The sequence below is a fragment of the Dreissena polymorpha genome, chromosome 15 (genome assembly GCF_020536995.1).
Source record: "Dreissena polymorpha isolate Duluth1 chromosome 15, UMN_Dpol_1.0, whole genome shotgun sequence".
NCBI classification, from domain to species: domain Eukaryota; kingdom Metazoa; phylum Mollusca; class Bivalvia; order Myida; family Dreissenidae; genus Dreissena; species Dreissena polymorpha.
Genome location: NC_068369.1, coordinates 24,312,601 through 24,332,405, shown reverse-complemented (window position 1 = coordinate 24,332,405; position 19,805 = coordinate 24,312,601). Strand labels below are relative to the sequence as shown.

The 19,805-nt window shown below is 37.1% G+C and overlaps 1 protein-coding gene across 1 annotated transcript in view; it reads right to left on the bottom strand.

Moving 5' to 3' along the window:
- The window catches only part of LOC127859490 (protein amalgam-like), a 174,300-nt gene that overhangs the window by 109,719 nt on the left and 44,776 nt on the right, over window positions 1-19,805 (bottom strand). The gene's annotated exons all lie outside the window — the stretch shown is intronic.

Genomic DNA, 19,805 nt, shown 5'->3' with positions numbered 1-19,805 from the left:
GGCCTATATCTGGGGCAACATTGTTCTGATATGTCATCAGGCCTATATCTGGCACTACACTGTTCGGATATGTCATCAGGCCTATATCTGGCACTACACTGTTAGGATATGTCATCAGGCCTATATCTGGCACTACACGGTTCTGATATGTCATCAGTTCTATATCTGGCACCACACTGTTCTTATATGTAATCAGGCCTATATCTGGCACTACACTGTTCTGATATGTCATCAGGCCTATATCTGGGGCTACACTGTTCGGATATGTCATCAGGCCCATATCTGGCACTACACTGTTCGGATATGTCATCAGGCCTATATCTGGCACTACACTGTTCTGATATGTCATCAGGCCTATATCTGGGGCTACACTGTTCGGATATGTCATCAGGCCTATATCTATAGCTACACTGTTCGGATATGTCATCAGGCCTATATCTGGGGGTACACTTATTGGATATGTCATCAGACCTATATCTATAGCTACACTGTTCTGATGTGTCATCAGGCCTATATCTGGCACTACACTGTTCGGATATGTCATAAGGCCTATATCTGGGGTTACACTGTTTGGATATGTCATAAGGCCTATATCTAGCATTACACTGTTCGGATATGTCATCAGGCCTATATCTGGGGTTACACTGTTCTGATATGTCATCAGGCCTATATCTGGGGCTACACTGTTCTGATATGTCATCAGGCCTATATCTGGCACTACACTGTTCGGATATGTCATCAGGCTTATATCTGGGGCTACACTGTTCTGATATGTCATCAGGCCTATATCTGGGGCTACACTGTTCTGATATGTCATCAGGCCTATATCTGGCACTACACTGTTCGGATATGTCATCAGGCCTATATCTGGCACTACAATGTTCGGATATGTCATCAGGCCTATATCTAGCACTACACTGTTCGGTATGTCATTAGGCCTATATCTAAGGCTTTACTGTTCTGATATGTCATCAGGCCTATATCTGGGGCTATACTGTTCTGACATGTCATTAGGACTATATCTGGCAATACACTGTTCGGATATGTCATCGTGCCTATATCTGTAGCTACACTGTTCGGATATGTCATCAGGCCTATATCTGGGGCTACACTGTTCTGATATGTCATAAAGCCCGCTTTCGGCACGTTGAGGCCAGTCATATTGTTTTAAATGTGGCAAGATTCGCAGTACCATCACGTTATTACAAAGCAATAATAATGTTCAAGCCTTCCTGTGAAGAAACAAATATAGAACAAGACAGCTACTCTCGTTACAAGTATATCGATTATTGGTAGAGAGACAACGCCTGCTGAATTATTACAAATTACTGAGTCACGGATCCATTTGCTCATGCGAAAACAATCTCCAATTATTCACATGATTCAGTTGATTTGTCTGTTAATTGAATTGTTAAACCAGGGCTGACATGTGTAGGCTTGAGTCATTTAGTATTTAAACGTATGACAAGTTTTGTTGTAAGGAACATTTAAATCCCGTGACACGTTTTAAAGTATATGAAGACAAATTAGTATGTATAGTAAAGTTCTCGAAGATGAGCTATGAAGATTGTGTATCCCTTTAATACTGGTATTGAACAAATATGTGAAGTAACGATTACGGTGCGAAACTATTTATAAATTAGAAAAAAAGCATATTAGTCTCGCTTTGGGAAAACGGGGCTTAATGCATGTGCGTTAAGTGTCGTCCAAAATTGGCACATGCAGTACGGTATTTTTTTGTTTAAAGGAGGTCTAAGTAGCGAAAATCCAGTTTAGACGGAAAGTATCATCAATTGTGTCTTGTTCTGATAAAACTGGGCATAATACATGTGCGTAAAGTGTCGTCCCAGATTATCCTGTGCAGTCCGCACAGGCTAATCAGGGACGACACATTCCGCCTAAACTTGATTTTCGGTAAGGAGGGACTTCCTTGAAACTAAAAATACCATTAAAGCGGAAAGGGGCGTCCCTGATTAGCCTGTGCGGACTGCGACACAATTGATTATGCGAAATTTGGCACCACAATGTCTACAGAGCGCATCTTGGCGTAAGAACTACAGATTAGCTGACCAGACACTGACACCCGGGGGACCACGTGCGTGATTTCAGCAAATATATTAGCCCGTTCCCGACCGTAAATAACCAAGCATTCATCAAACATTCATGCGCTCGATTTGAACACGAGAAACCTTCTGAAAACGCTGGTTTTATGCTCAATTTATACAATTGTATTGCCTTTATATTTCGCGGTTAAGAAGTCTTTTCATTATCTCAATTTATTTACACACTTAATTATTTATTGAACTGACTTTTTCTCTATCTAGACCACGATGTTTTCAAAATTAGCTTTGTAATTATTACTTGCACAACTTTTAGCGGAAAAACGCTACTTTTTTAAACGTCGAAACATCGTCGATTATCATCATTTTTTTAATATAATTTTAAAGTTTCTAGAGCATTCATAAATTCGTTTCAATTATTAAAATACACATCTTTATACACCAATGTCGACAATTCGCCGATTTAATGGTTAAACTACTAATTCTGATTTGACAACAAAGTTGTGTGTTCTTTTTATTTGTTTTAAATCACATTGAAGTATTTCTATGGGGCTAAGAACTCAACCATTATATCAATATAATAGAAGCGAACGACACCGCATGCGGCAATTACTTGTTGCAAAGAGGAGGGTCCCGAACGACGCGCGACTTAAATATATACCCGTATTTCCTCCATATACACGTATAAATTTCCTCCATACACTACATTCTCCGATATCAATATGTCAGCTTAAATCTGATCTACACTTGTCTGAGCTAAAATACAACTGACTTCCAGATAACAGAGTCGGTTTTGCAAAAATAGCAACGATAACACATTCATTAACACAGCCATCGATATGAGAAAAAAATCGTGAAATATGAACCTTGCTCTGACAGACCGGGGCGAATGCCTGTGCGTTATGTGCGGTCATCGATTAGCCTGTGTGGACAGCGGATGACAGTTTACGCGCACGCATTAAACCCGGTTGTCACAGAGTTTTGCTCAATTATATGAGTCGTGTTCTGAGAAAACTGGGCATAATGCATATGCGTACAGTGTCGTCCCAGATTAGCCTGTGCAGTCCGCACAGGCTAATCATGGAAGACACCTTCCGCCTAAATTTGATTTTTGCTAAAATGCTTCATTAAACGAAACATGTCATATAAGCGGAAGTGTCCTCCCTGATTCGCCTGTGCGGACTGCACAGGCTAATCTGGGATGACACTTTACGCTCAAGCATTAAGCCCAGTTTTCTCAGAACAAGGCTCATATATTTGTAGTAAATATAAAATGACAGAAGTATTGACTGCTAAATTGAAAGCATGACACCGCCTATGATTAGATCAGTGAAAAGAGTCTAATCAAAACAATCTTAATAAATATGTTGTTTTCACGATATATTATATGCCAGTAGAAAATGATGACCGTATCATTCTTTTGATAAAGAGCTATCAGAAGTTATGAGATTATACCATGTTATCCTTTGGCGACTGTTGAGACGTTATCGGAACGACACGTATTGATGAAATTCATTACGAATTAACCAGAGAATTTCTTTACAATTAACATCTACTAATGCCTAATTTAATGCTTATTTGATAATTATCAATGGCAATTATGATGTCAGTCTACGATTTTGAAAAAAAAGAAAGATATTCACTTAATTCTCATCATAAACGGAACATTTGAATAATAAATAAACCGTGATTGACAAGTCGTTGAGTGATGTGATGGTACAAAAGTTTGGCAGACAATTATATTAAGATTTTAAGAAAAGACACATGATAATGCAATGCCTCTGAAAACTGATTGGTAAGTAAACATAGCGTTTGCCTTCGTTTACATCGTAGATTGTCAAGTAATAAACATGGATATGCTATAAATGTGACTGTCACATTCCAAAGCGTTACAATTGTTATAAATATTCAGAAATAGTATTACAATTGATCGACTGACAAAAAGGGTTGCAATCGTTCTGAAAAAGTCACTGCAAGGAAACAAAGCGTTTGGATGGTCAAAATCATTGACAGTCAAGAAACAAAGCTTAACAATGGTCATGATCATTCATTAAAAGGCACAAGGTGTTACAATGTTCATGAACATTAAATTTCAAGAAACAAAGCGTTAAAATGGTCATGAACAATTCTTGACAAGAAACAAAGATCTACATTTTTCTTGAGATGACTGCCAAACCAGTGCAGTTGCCATGAACAATGACAGTAAATAAACAAATAATTGCGATGGTCATGAGCGTTGACTGTCAATGAGCAAAGCGTCACTATGATCATGGACATTGCTTGTAATATACATTAAAATGGTCATGAAAATTGATTGTCACAAACAAAACATCATAATAGCCATGAGCATTGACTGCCAATGAACAAAGCGTTACCATGATCATTGACAAAAAACAACATCATAATGGTCATGAGAACTGAACGAAAAAAAACAAAAAACTAATAAGTGTTACCATGGATTAAATATTGACGTACAAGAACACAGTTTTGCAATTGTTCTAAAAAAAACAGAAGAGAAACAAAGCGTTTTAATGGTCATTATAATCGACTTATTCGAATCAAATCTTTACCTTCATCATGAAAATTGAGCTTCACAAAACAGAGCTTTACAGTGGCCATGAACCTTGACTTAAAAAGTGTTAAAATGGTCATGAACATTTACTGTCAAGAAAGATAGCCTTATACTTGTCACGAATATTTGCTGTCAAGCAACAAAGCATTGAAATGATCGTGAACATGGAGGTCAACGAAACAAAGCATTACGGGTCATGAACATTGATTGTCAAGAAACAAAGTGTTTCAATGTTTATGAACAGTGCATGCAAAGAAACAAAACAATAAAATGGTAAAAAACATGGGCTTGTAAAAAAAGTTTGCAACGTCATGTATAATACATGTCGTGAACAAAGCGTTACATTGGTCATGGACAATATTTCGCGAGAAACAAAGCGTTACAATTGGCATGAACATTAACTGTCAAGAAACAAAGTGTTAAACTATTCATGAACATAGACTGTTAAGTAACGAAGCGTTACAATGGTAACGAACATTGACGGCCAATAAACAAAGCGTTACAATTATCATTAACATTAAAGGTCAAGAAACAAGGTGTCACAATTGTCATGAACATAGCCTGCTAAGTAACAAAGCGTTACAATATGCATGGAGATTGATTGTCGAAAAAACAAATGGTTTCAATTGTTTTGAACAATCATTGTCGAGTAACAAAGTGCTGCACTGATTATGAACATTGACTATTAATTAACAAAGCGTTACAATGGTTATGAACATTGACGATCAATTAACAAAGCGTTACAATGGTTATGAGCATCGACTATCAATTAACAAAGCGTTATAATGGTTATGAACATTGACTATCAATTAACAAAGCGTTACAATCGCTATGAACATTGACTACTAATTAACAAAGCGTTACAATAGTTATGAATATTCACTTCAATAAGCAAAGCGTACAAAGTGTCATGAATTTATTTATGATACAAGTCATGAATGATTGAAACCGTTCATGAACATTGAATGTAACAAAAAAGCATAACAATGGTCATAAACAATGCCTTGCCATCGACATAAACATGTACTGTAAAGAAAGAAAGCGTTGCCAAGTTTATGGATATTTAGCAGTCAAGTAACCAGACGTTGAAATCACTAAGAATAGTGACTGTTGCCAGCGTTTTGAAAACATCTTTCAAGATACAAAGCATTGCAATAAAATGTTTATACACTGTCAATTATTACATTAAGCAATTGTAATTGACACTGACCATTACATAACAAAGCATTGTAGTTATCTCCAACATATTTAGTCCATAGCAGAGTCGAATAAAATAGACAGGAATCGTTAATGCTTTGTACAAACACTTTGGAACTACTAAGTTATTCTGCAGAAGATCTGATACCATACACAAATCATAATTATCTCTGAGCAGTGTTTCGACGCCATGGAATAAAGGCCTGGTCTGCCTCGATACAATGCCTCGGTAATTCGTGACGGGAAATCAATTAATCGTAAAATTCGCGTTAATTGCGCGTATATTGTGAATGTATTACATGGCCTCCCACCGTGCGGGGGTGGGGTAAAATTAAATTAAATATTCAATGTTTACTAGCGAAAAAGAGAAGACGAAGAGATATAACACAAAAGGGTATTGAAAGATCTCTCAATATATAGTTTGTGAATAAGGAGAAATGCAGTCGCATGTCTGCACAGTGATTATTCAAAGATTGAATACACATCTTAAGTACAATGGAGCAAAACATATAGACCATTTAAGAAAAGCTTTGTCATATAAAGCTACTTCTGGTTTGTCTGAAAAGCTTTGCATGGTCTTTGAGCAAACGGGGAACTGTATCCATACGATTAGATCAACCCAATTTATACGCATACTAGCATTATTTACTGCGTAAGTCATAGTCCTGAAGAGACATCGTAATTGGCATTTGAATACTGGATGATATGACGTCATAAAACAGAGCTATTCTGGAAAGCACTGCTTCCAAATTAGTCACGAATGTCACTACTGGTGCAACTCGAAATGTCTATGCATTACACTGCTTATGGCCGTATGAGCACAGATAAAAAGAGGTTACGGTTAAGATTCGTCGGTCAGCACCGTATATCATAGATTATAATTATTTGGATATTATAAGGCGGCAGCAAATACACACACCGACACAAAGGTGCAGCTATTACAAAGGCACATGTTTAAGAAGTTTTAAAGATAGTATTAAAGCCCACATCTTGTTTTCCAAAAGATATTGTAATGAACCTCAAATTTAAATAAAGGACTTAAAACAGTTGAAGAAGATGTTAACCAAAAATCTAATCCAGACTTATTATTTCCCTATTTTATAATGTTATCTCATCCCAACAATTCGTAATGTTGTTCAACTCTCTGGAAAAATATGTCTGACTCGGGAGCGTAATATATTCTTTCTTTAACGCAGCCATTCCCATCGAGTCTAAAACCCGTAATTATACACGTTCTGAATGAAAGCTTCCACGGAGCCAGTGACGTCAATGCCTCATCTCCGTATTGACTACGAGATTGCGTCTTTTTTATACAAAGAAGCACCGTTTTGGCATCTAAGCAATCATTTGAGACTATATGAAAAATATGGTTATGCAAATATATGTGTTCTGAGATGGAAAATACAGCCTATCTGCCTGTGCATCGATCTGTCTGGTGGCATCGCACGCCAATAACCTTGTTGGTATCGTATTGAAGTTCATATTTGCTTTCATTGAAGCAATTTTACAGCCATTAAAGAAGTGCTGTTTAAAAAAGCAAACAGATTAAATGCTAAATCTAAGATAATCATGTAAACCTCGTTCAATTGTAAAAGTATTGATGGCGTTCATGAAACACAATTAATCTGATCCTATTGAAAGTACCTCGTGACATAGCGCTTTATGTTTAATCAGCTTCACATAGTTTAAGACAAATTTTAATCAATAATTAAGATTGAAATTATTTGCTGTTTTCCCCAAAATTAAGTCGGAACAACAATTGTATTACACGGCCTGTACATAATGTCTATACAAACTATATACACATATGATGTCCATTACTCCTATTTGGTAAAATACTACCTAAATAATTGTAGTTTTTGTTAACATGCGTCACAAATGAACAATTAAGACAATATACAATCTATAATCTAGATTGTTTAATTGTATAGAATAAGCAAGCGTTTTTTAGAGAAAAAAAATCGCCATATAAAATTATTACTTTATATGTGTTTACAAGGGTCCTCCCACACTATCTAACCGACTGAACAAGTCCTATGATACTATTGGGGCTGAATGTTGGAGGAGAGCATTACACGTGTCTTGCGAACTGCTCTTCGCAAATCGGATCACATTAAATGATCATTCTACGTGACGCGGGTATTGATATCAGTCGATTTTATCAAACAATCGCGAACGACATGCAGTATATATCGGTATCGAATCGCAACAGTGCTTCGTGATACAAGTCTGCATTAAACTATGTGTCTGACTAGGATTCATAGCATAAAAAAACAATCCCATCGTTTTGGCTTCATGATACATTAGAACTTCAATTCAAAGAAGATTTAAGATTCGTACTGATTCATATAAAAATAAAAAATCATTTGTGGTTGCCTGACAATAAATTAAAGGCTTATTTGTTGGTTAGAACAATAACGTATTAATCACATACGTGCGCACTCCGCTACTATAACGTAAAACGCGTGAGTACGTCATGAATATGATGACATCTTACCTGCTGTGCATCAGATTGTCTACAGTAGAATGGCCATTCTCATAGCACTGCTTTACTTCACATAAAGGCGTACAACATAATATTCCACGATAAAAGTATTTTGTAACTATTTCGTATCGCACTTTCTGTCCTCTGAACCACCACACACTTCTTCCGTTTCAAGAACGCGCGTTACCCAGTTAGCCACTCCTTTCAGGCATTCGAAGACGTATTTTTCTTTTTACATTTGATTTTATGAACGGAAACGACTGCTCATACGCTATAAACGCACACATGGGCAGTATTCCCCAGCAATTTCGTAACAATAAATGTGACTCTACGCCCATTCACCGATACTTGCGTAACAAGCTATTACTTAACGCCTTAAGAACGGATGCTGTTGTTGAAGATGTTTATGATTATCTATATAATTCCCTCTGAACACCAGCTTTTTCTGTGACGACAGTATTGGCTGATTATGTTAGCTCAAGAGTGAATGAATGGGCAAAAATCTATACTCTTCCAACTACAGCGGTATTGATCCTGGCTTCGCGCTACAGCTCTGCTTGTCCGTCATGAGAGAATCGTGCCCTGGCTGACGGAAATAAACGCATCCTTCGAACAATCAAATCCCCAACCGCAGCAGTTTTGTTTGTTAAGATATTAATTTTGAAAAGGAGCGCTCGATGTGTACACACATCACGTAGGTTATTAATTCGCGATGCGTTGAAAAATGTAGCTTATCAAGATACCGTTCAACTTTTTATCAGTCTAAAGTTTATCAGTTTTTTTTGCACGAACAAAGTAAAAAAAAAAAACATGTCTTAAATGAAAGTGTACAAGTATACTAAAATAAAACGATACACTGTTCTTATATGAACTCAACTTTTAGTGTTCAAGCATTACACCAAGTATGAGATTGCGTTACACCAAGTGTGTGGTTGCCTTACACCAAGTGAACGGTTGCCTTGCATCGACGAAGTAGTTGCCTTACACCAAGTTTGTGGTTTCCTTACACTGGGTGCGTTTCTGCCGTTCACCAGCTTTGTGCTTGCTTTGCACCATGTGTGTGGTTTCCTTACACTAAGTTTCTGGTTGCCATACAGCAAGTGTGTGGTTGCTTTACATCAAGTATGTGTTTGCCTTACACAAAGTTTGTGGTTTCCAGAAACAATTTGTGTGGATGTCTTACACCAAGCGTGTCGCTGCCTTACATAAAGGGTGCGGTTGTCTTAAATTAAGCATTTGGTTGCCTTACCACAAGTGTGTCGTTGCATTATGCCAAGTGTGCGGTTGCCTTATACCAAGTGTGTGGTTGCCTTATACCGAGTGTGTGGTTGTCTTACACCAGTGTGTCGTTGACTTAAACCAAGTGTGTGGTTGCCTTATACCAAGTGTGTGGTTGCCTTATACCAAGTGTGCGGTTGCCTTTTACCAAGTGTGTGGTTGCCTTATACCGAGTGTGTGGTTATCTTACACCAGTGTGTCGTTGACTTATACCAAGTGTGTGGTTGTCGTACACCAAGTGTGTGGTTGCCTTATACCAAGTGTGTGGTTGCCTTAAACAAATAGTGTGGTTGTCTTACACCAAGTGTGTGGTTGTTTTACACCAGTGTGTCGTTGACTTATACCAAGTGTGTGGTTGTCTTACACCGAGTGTGTGGTTGCCTTCTACCAAGTGTGTGGTTGCCTTATACAAAGAGTGTGGTTGTCTTACACCAAGTGTGTGGTTGTCTTATACCAAGTGTGTGGTTGTCTTATACCAAGAGTGTGGTTGTCTTACACCAGTGTGTGGTTGCCTAATACCAATCGTGTGGTTGTCTTACACCAAGTGTGTGGTTGCCTTATACCAGTGTGTATTTGCCTTATACCAAGTGTATGGTTGTCTTATACCAAGTGTGTGGTTGCTTTATACCAGTGTGTCGTTGACTTGTACCAAGTGTGTGGTTGTCTTACTCCAAGTGTGTGGTTGCCTTTTACCAAGTGTCTAGTTGTCTTACACCAAGTGTGTGGTTGTCTTACACCAAGTGTGTGGTTGCCGTATACCAAGTGTGTGGTTGTCTTACACCAAGTGTGCGGTTGCCTTATATCAGTGTGTAGTTGTCTTATGCCAAGTGTGTGGTTGCCTTATACCAAGTGTGTGGTTGCCTAATGCCGAGTGTGTGGTTGTCCTACACCAGTGTGTTTCCAAGTGTGTGGTTGCTTTATACCAGTGTGTCGTTGACTTATACCAAGTGTGTGGTTGTCTTATACCAAGTGTGTGGTTGCCTTATACCAAGTGTCTAGTTGTCTTACACCAAGTGTGTGGTTGTCTTACACCAAGTGTGTGGTTGCCGTATACCAAGTGTGTGTTTGTCATCTACCAAGTGTGTCGTTGCCTTATGCCAAGTGTGTGGTTGTCTTATGCCGAGTGTGTGGTTGCCTTATACCAAGTGTGTGGTTGCCTTATACCAAGTGTTTGGTTGCCTAACACGAAGTTTTTGTTTGCCCTACATCAAGTGTTTGGTTGCCGTATACCAAGTGCGTGGGTGCCTTACTTCAAGTGTTTGGTTGCTTTATACCAAGAGTGTAGTTGACTTATACCAAGTGTGGGGTTGACTAAGACCAAGTGTTTGGTTGCCTAACACAAAGTTTGTGTTTGCCCTACATCAAGTGTGTGGTTGGCGTATGCCAAGTGTGTGAGTGCCTTACTCCAAGTGTTTGGTTGCCTAACACAAAGTTTGTGTTTGCCCTACATCAAGTGTGTGGTTGGCGTATGCCAAGTGTGTGAGTGCCTTACTCCAAGTGTTTGGTTGCTTTATACCAAGAGTGTGGTTGACTTATACCAAGTGTGTGGTTGACTAAGACCAAGTGTTGTTTGCCTAACACGAAGTTTGTGTTTGCCCTACATCAAGTGTGCGATTGCTTTACGCCAAGTGTGTGGGTGCCTTGCTCCAAGTGTGTGGTTGCCTTATACCAAGAGTGTGGTTGCCTTTTAACAAGTGTGGTGTTGCCTTATAACAGATGTGTGGTTACTTAAAAATCAAGTGTTGTGTTATTTAATATCAAGTGTGTGGTTTTCTTTTACGATGAGTGCGGTTGTCTTAAACCAAGTGGGCAGTTGTCTAACACAAAGTGTGTTGTTTCCTTACACCAAGTGTGTTAAACAAAGAGTGTGATTGCCTTACATAAAAGTGTGTGGTTGCCTTACTCCAAGTGTGTTGTTGCCTTATACCAAGTGTGCGGTTACCTTTTGACAAGTATGGTGTTGCTTTATAACATTTATGTGGTTGCTTAGAAACCAAGTGTTGGGTTATTTAACATCAAGTGTGTGGTTTTCTTTTACAATGAGTGTGGTTGTCTTACACCAAGTATGTGATTGCCTTACACCAATCGTGTATTTGCCGTGTACAAAGATAGTGGTTGTTATACATACAAGTGTTTGGTTGCCTAACAAAAGTGTGGTTGCCTTACACCATGTGTGTGCGTGTGTGTGTGTGTGTGGGGGGGGGGCTTGCACCAAGTATTTTGTTCCCATACATTAAGTGAGTGGTTGCCTTACACAAATTGTGCGGTTACTTGACATTCAGTGAGTGCTTGCCTTACACCAAGTGTGCGGTTACTTAACACCAATAGAGTTATTGCCCTACACCAAGTATGTGGTTACTAAACTTCAAGTGTTTGGTTGCCTTACACCAAGTTTGTGGTTGCTTTAACATTAAGTGTGGTTGCATTACATAAATTGTGTGGTAACTTAGCATCAATAGTGCGGTTGCCTTACACAAATTGTGTGTTCGCCCTACACCAACTATGTGGTGTCCTTACACCAAGTGTGTTGTTTCCTTGCGCCTTGTGTGTGGTTGATTTGCATCAAGTGTGTGGTTACTTGAAATCAAGTGGGTGGCTGCTTTACATCAGGTGTGTGGTTGCCTTATAGTATTAAGTGTGTGGTTGTTTAACACGAAGTATGCGGTTGCCTTACAGCAAGTGTGTGGTTACTTAACATTAAGTGTGTGGTTTCTTTACATCCAGTGTGTGGATGCGTAACACCAAGTGTATGATTGCCTTATTCTACGTGCGTGGTTACTTAATAAGTCATTTAAACTTTTCATTATTATATTAAACTTATTAATTAATGAAAACTTAAATTATGGGACAAAATAAAATCAAAATGACGTCACAAACACACAAATAATACAATTAGTAAACACGTCAGTGGTATAAACTTTTCATTATTATATTAAACTTATTAATTAATGAAAACTTAAATTATGGGACAAAATAAAATCAAAATGACGTCACAAACACACAAATAATACAATTAGTAAACACGTCAGTGGTAAAAATTGTCTGCAATAATTTTAGACAATCGTATTACGTTAATATGTTTATTTCTTAGTAAATATATACTTTTATAGCAATAATAGGTTACATTACACATATAATTATTAAGTCGTCGTGTAGCTGTATTGGCATGTGTCATTCAAATGACCCGCGTCATGATATTTGTGGCCTGGGTAGCTCCAGTTAAAAGTTGGTGCCCACAATACCAATTGAAACCCCAAACGCTTCGTATTGGCCTTTCCATGTTTCATTTATATGTGTTTGTTGCGTGACTGTTGTATAGCATTCAGTGGCATTTGGTGACTCGCCATAACTAAATGTCACAATTACTGATAAGAAGATGTATCTGCTGGTGGCGAAAATATTGCGTCATTTAATTTATATGAGCCGTGCTCTATGAAAAAGGGGTTTAATGCATGTGCGTAAAGTGTCGTCCAAGATTAGCCTATGCAGTCCGCATAGGCTTATCAGGGACAACACTTTCCGAATGTATGGTATTTATCGTTTAAAGAAAGTATCTTGTCAGCAAAAAATTAAGTTTAGGCGGAAAGTGTCGTCCCTGATTAGCCTGTGTGCACTGCACATGCTAATCTGGGATGACACCGTACGCACATGCATTAAACCCCTTTTTCACAGGGCTGTACTTATATAAATTAAATGGCGCAATATTTTAAATTGAATTTAACTTAAGTTGCATCTTTTAACCTCAGGTTTTAAATAATATAGCTCGCACACTGCAGTATTTAAAAAAAAATGACTAACATATTTCGGTCAAAGTGTGCTACTGACATGAGATCAAGGTATGCTGAGTAAAAATAGCAACAGGGGAATTCTTATGGGTTACAAATCACTAAAATGCATTAGTCTGTTTATTTGCAGATGGAGGTCGTTTCCAAGAAAAATGAAGAAATTATATTGTTTATGTGCACGCTGCGTGTGCATGCGACATCTTTCCAAGAAAATGTGCTTAATTATAACGACTGATATATGACCGAGTTATTTTAACATCTTCTAAAATTAAGCTCAAACAGCAGACAATTAGTTACTATCGCAACATGAACAAAGAAATTAGAACGTATGGATCGTTTGGCTTTAAATATGAGTTGTGTTCTGAGAAAACTGGGCATAATGCATGTGCTTTAAGTGTCGTCCAAGATTTGCCTGTGTAGTTCGCACAGGCTAATCAGGGACGACACTTTCCGTCTAAATTGGATTTTTGTTTACAAGAGAATTAATTTAAACAAAAATGCCATAAAAGCGGAAAGTGTCGTCCCTGGTTAGCCTGTGTGGATTGCACAGGCTAATCTGGGACGACACTTTGCGCACATGCATTATGCCCAGTTTCCCCAGACCGCGACTCATAGTTCAAATACAGCGACAAATACGCGGACATCATCGGGGTACAAAATGCACATTACAAAAAGAAAATAATTGACTTTTACTCACATAGTTTTGTATTTACATAGTTAATTGTAAGATATTATTGAGTGTCGTGTTTGATTAATCCTTCCTAATACATGCTTTGTATCACAGGTGGTTTGCATGTGGCTCTGATATGATATTAATTAGTAAAACATCAAATTGAATGAGAAATAATCAAATTCTATTGAACATTCAACTCATTTGAACAACAATTGCACATACATCTATTACCACCTGTACTTTATATTAACTAATCCCATTAAAAGCTTAACGAGTTTTAGAAAGCTTTTTTGAGTAATCACTATGCACATAATGGTTGAAGAAGAAACGAGAAATTGCGTTAATAATAACTGCCGACATTCATAAAAAGACACACACATTCAGAATAGAAAATAAAAAAATGCAGTCCTTAAATATTAAAAGAGGACCAAACTGATCACGACAACTCAGACCTCTTATATACAATACTTTGCTTTTCATTAGCACCGACAAGTAGTGTACTCCGACGTATTACAAGACTTTCAGAAACAAACTGTAAAAAAGTGAATAACTAAGTCGATAGAAACCATTGGCACGCAAAATATTTAAAATAAAACGGAATTACGGTTCACATATCAATTAATTTTATGGAAAATGATGGTTGTAGCCTTTAATTACCGGTGCGTCGCCTGATCCCTTTAAATCTTTAGCAGTCACTGATATTCACTTGAAAAGTATGCTACGAGGCTTCATGTGAAAAAAACAACAAACTTTTGCATACTCAGGAACCCCCAGAGAATGTCTTTCTCTCGAAACAAGCACATTTATATCGGGTCTGTAACTTAAAAGAGAAAGTATTGACAAACTATTTGCCGATGCCAGTTGCAGAGAAATATAGAAATCAATGAAGCACTTTTCACTCCCCCGCACAAATCTATTGTTAGGTATGAAATATAACCTAGCTTGTACTCCGCTGTTTGCCAATACAACAGTCTAGAGGCTATGTTTCTACAAACTCTCTGCGAACTTGATTGACCGGCTCGCTACTTTCTCCTGCAATTCATTTAGACAATTGCGTACAAATATTAAACATGTTCGTCATGCTTAGTGAGTCTTATTTATTTTATTCTTTTAATTTGAAAATGCGGGTAAAAATCGACCGATGAGATGTTTTAATATTGATGCGATAGAAAAGCCAAAACTTGTTAGAACTAGAACTTCCCCGGAAACCCGACATGCTGTGAGAAGTTGGACATGCTAGGAGATGTAGCCGTTATATTTCAAAGAATTTCGGTAGGGTAAGTAAATCCAGTTCTATAATTGTTTAAAGACATTTTTGAAATAAAATATATTTCGGTGCATGCAAAGGAGGTATTACCATGAATGTTAGAAAAATCCTTGTTATATATTAATATTCAGGATTTATTGAAATATGGCTATTTTAAGTCGACTGAATATTAATGACCAGGATTTTTCTAACATACATGGTAATACCTCCTTTGCATGCATCAAAATATATTTTATTTCAAAAATGCCTTTAAACAATTATAGAACTAGATTTACTTACCCTACCGAAATTCTCTGAAATATATTGGCTACATCTCCTAGCATGCCCAACTTCTCTCAGCATGTCGGGTTTCCGGGGTGTAGAAGCTGTTTTACATACAATGCTTTTCTTATACAGTGATACACAGAAGCAAGAACCCATGAGCCATTGAATATTACAATTTATGCTGGTCCCCTTGATTTCCTGAGAAAATGCTCAAGCCATATTAACAAGAATTACTGAAACAACGTGTGAGGCTAACTTATATCAAAATGTTCTTGTATGCCTCTGATCTTTTGTCGCTAATAATCTGGTCTTTTTTTTGGTCTATTAATGGCGCAGGACAATACAGCCAAAAACTGTGGATGCTAATTCTAAGGTAAGATACTATGAAAGCGGTATCAAACAAGTAATGAAATCAATTGATGACAATGACTACGAAAGTGATAAAAAAATCGTGCTCATTAAGCGGTTATGATTATGAAATTTATGGCTCATAATGATCATGTAAGTGACTGATAATCATGATCAAGAAGGCGGTTTATCATCATGATTATGCAATCGATTGATTATACTGATCACGTAAGCGACTGATAATCATGATCAAGAAGGCGGTTTATCATCATGATTATGCAATCGATTGATCATACTGATCACGTAAGCGACTGATATTCATGATCACGAAGGCGGTTGATCAGAATGGTCATCAAAATCATCATTTCAAGAATATCAATTTATAAGCGAAAGCGGTGGATCATCATGATCGCGAACGACAGTGGTGCATTGTCATTATCATTAAAGCGACATTGTGTCCAATTGTATCACTTCTTCACTAACATCTTTGCTTATCCGCGTTGTACGATTAGTAATACTTTATTATGCTTCCCCAAAAATTATTTTGGGGGGGGGAGCACATAGTCGCCGCTTCGTCTGTCCGTGCGTGTGTGTGCGTCCGTCTGTCCGTCCGTGCACAATATTTGTCCGGGCTATTTCTCAGCAACCAAACACCGCAATTCAATGAAACAAGAGGAGATATGCATATTATCAGCGGGTTCTGGTCGGATGTTTTTCACAAAGTTATGGCCCTTTGATTTTTTTAAAATTTCCATTAACTGTACATATAGTGCAATTCTTGCCCGGGCTATTTCTCAGCAACTAATGACCGAAATTCAATGAAACTTTGTGGGAAGCTTCACTGCCAAGAGGAGATGTGCATATTATCAGCGGGTTCTGGTCGGATGATTTTTCACATAGTTATGGCCCTTTGAAATTAATTTTCTATAAAAAAAATCTTGTCCCCCCAACTACTGTGCCCTCAAAACGTTTCCTTTTATCTGAATATATAGTGCAATATTGTGACAAAAAAAACTTTGGGGAGCATCACCCGTCTCCGACGGTTTCTTGTTCTAACTGTTTTCATTTGGCGCCAACATGTGCATGAAACAAAACTGGCAGAAATCAACAGACCGTAGGTTCCTCAGTTATAATGGGTAATAATATATAATTATCTTTATTTGGCGCCAACATCTGCATGTCTGAAGAATCACCATACCGTAGGTTCTTCAGTGATAATGGCTTATACTTAAGCACTATTTTCATTTGGCGCCAACATATGCACGCATGCAAATCACCATACAGAAGGTTCTTCAGTTGTTCACGCAAAATCCGCCCGCGAATGAAGAGGAGTATCAAGTATTTACACGTATCGTATCGTGGAGACAAACAACAACAACAGCAGACATTTACACATTACCGTCATTCAGCAGTAAAAGTTTGAGCTAAATCCACCCAGCATTTAAAGAGAATGTCAGTACACAAAATTTTGGGGACTTAATGTTAATTGATTTGCAAAAAAAAACAACAAAAAAACACAAAAATGTATCATGCAATAATCTACATCATAATGTCCTCCATTTTTTAAGATATCGGCCCTACATTTTCATAATGCCAACATTATAACTTTATTTGCCCGATTAAAAATCGTGTTGTTCAGCTTCTACTAAACCTTGTTTTACTGTTTCAATGAGCTTGATTTTGTTAAAAGATTACGATTGTTTAATACCTTATTTACACAGAAACATTTGATTTAGCAATTTGTAATAAAAATTCGTGCGTAATACCTGTTTCAATAAATAATCAACAAAACAAAATGTGTGCATTTAGTTCAATTACTTTTGACATTTTCAGACTGAAGATTACCCGTCGCGCAGATTACCCGTGTTTTACCCAAAGACAATATGTCCTGGTTTCTTATGTTCTACATTTTAGGACTCGACTGTCTGGCGTATCAGTCTGTCGCTTCAATAGCAATTTGAATGATGCAATTGACAATCACTAATAAATGCCATGTCGGTCCAATGCCGGGCCGATATAATACGTGATGCATGTGTCACTATATATAGACAGCAGGTCGATGTTTGATCATATTGGATGCAATTCCAAATTTGCTAATCTCATTTAAAACACTTTTTAGACGTGAAAAAATATTACATGATTGAAGTAATTTTTTTTAGATCCCCCCAAACATTAAATCATGTTAAACAAATATATAACTTCGAGGTCGGGACGATATATATGTTTTTCATCAGTAAACGCCTCAAGTATTGCCATCATTCAGCCGATAACAGGTGGCTATAAGCATGTTTGAACGTTTTTTTTTTCGTTAATTTGCAGATGGCATTAACCCGTTATTTGTAATTTTACATTTTACCACATAACAGTTATTATATCAATAACATACAGCGAATAGTAGCAATTTAGCGAAAGGGTGTACACAAGAAAAATAATTATGCTAGCTTATAAAGTTTAGTATATACATAATAATCAAGTCCTTAGCAAGTATTCATGTAATTTTTCAAATATTTTTTATAAATAAAACAGTATAGAACTCCATGGATTTATTATCTTTTTTTCGGCGTAAGCTGCATAAGCCAGCTTTTCACCTTAGCCTGACCTTTGAAAGTGTCCAATAAAATTCCAATAAATTTTCCCGCGGCTAGGTACGAATGAATACACTTCATTTATTCCATTGGCTGATTTGAGTATACCACCAGAACATTGGAAACATATCCGCGTCTTTGTAACACTGTTTTACTGTATGAAACAATTTTATCTCGAATGAAAAGGCTTAATAGATAGAACAGTTTTACACTCAATTCTCGACATCAATACAGTTTGTGCGTACACCTTTTATTTTCAGAGTATTACCAGCGCAAGAGCGTTTATACTTAAAAGGCTATGTTCTCATATTTAGTACTTACTTACTTATTCCTGTCAACATGTTAACATGTAAAAGTATAAAGAGCAATGGAAGCGAGGCCTCACATTAAAGCATTGCATTTCAACCCGCGAGGTATATTGGGTCAATTCGCGGACATTCAGAGTTTATATACAGGTCATCACCGGAGTTGGCGGCCAGTAAAATAATCGTTATATAATAAAGACGCTATCCGTGAACTAGGTGACCTGGAATTTTCTTTAGACCAGAAATATGTTAAATGAAGATATTCAGCAATATAATTATGGTATGTAAATAATAGATTCTTAATGTGTTTTCAACAATACAATGATAAATATTATTGTTGATAAATTTAACAATAATTACTCGTCCATATTGCCTAATGTACTAAAGTGATATTATGAGCATGTAACAGTTTATAGGTGTCTATCGCAACCGTTGATTATTTTTGATGTTTCTACTTCATATACACTTATATTAATTAATGCAGCATCATCATACTAAAACAATATACCAGAAAGAGAAAAATAATGCATTTGAATATCAACCGTACTTTCGTTTGACAACTGATCATGCGTTTACGAGTTGAACCTAAATTAAGTTTTAGTGCAGATTTGTTAATACGACACAAAGACACGAAATTGTTTTACGGATCATTTCAGCTTACAGGACTGGGTGGGTCACGTAAGAATATCGAATATAAAATATATTTTTATAAACAACTGGTAGCAAGGATAGTTGCAGATAATTAATCAGTAACCACATTTTAACTAACTATTTTCACCTGTTAATTCTTTTCAGCTCAATTCAACAGTGCAAAATGCCCATAATATCACTTTAAGCATTAGCACGATGATAATTGATACTGTTAATAATCGAATCAAATAGCAATGCCCGACAAACCACTAAAACAGGTTTGTTCGAAGAACGCGCCTATAAATACGGATACTTATCGTGTGGCCGGTTGACTCATATGTTTAAATTTCACTTCC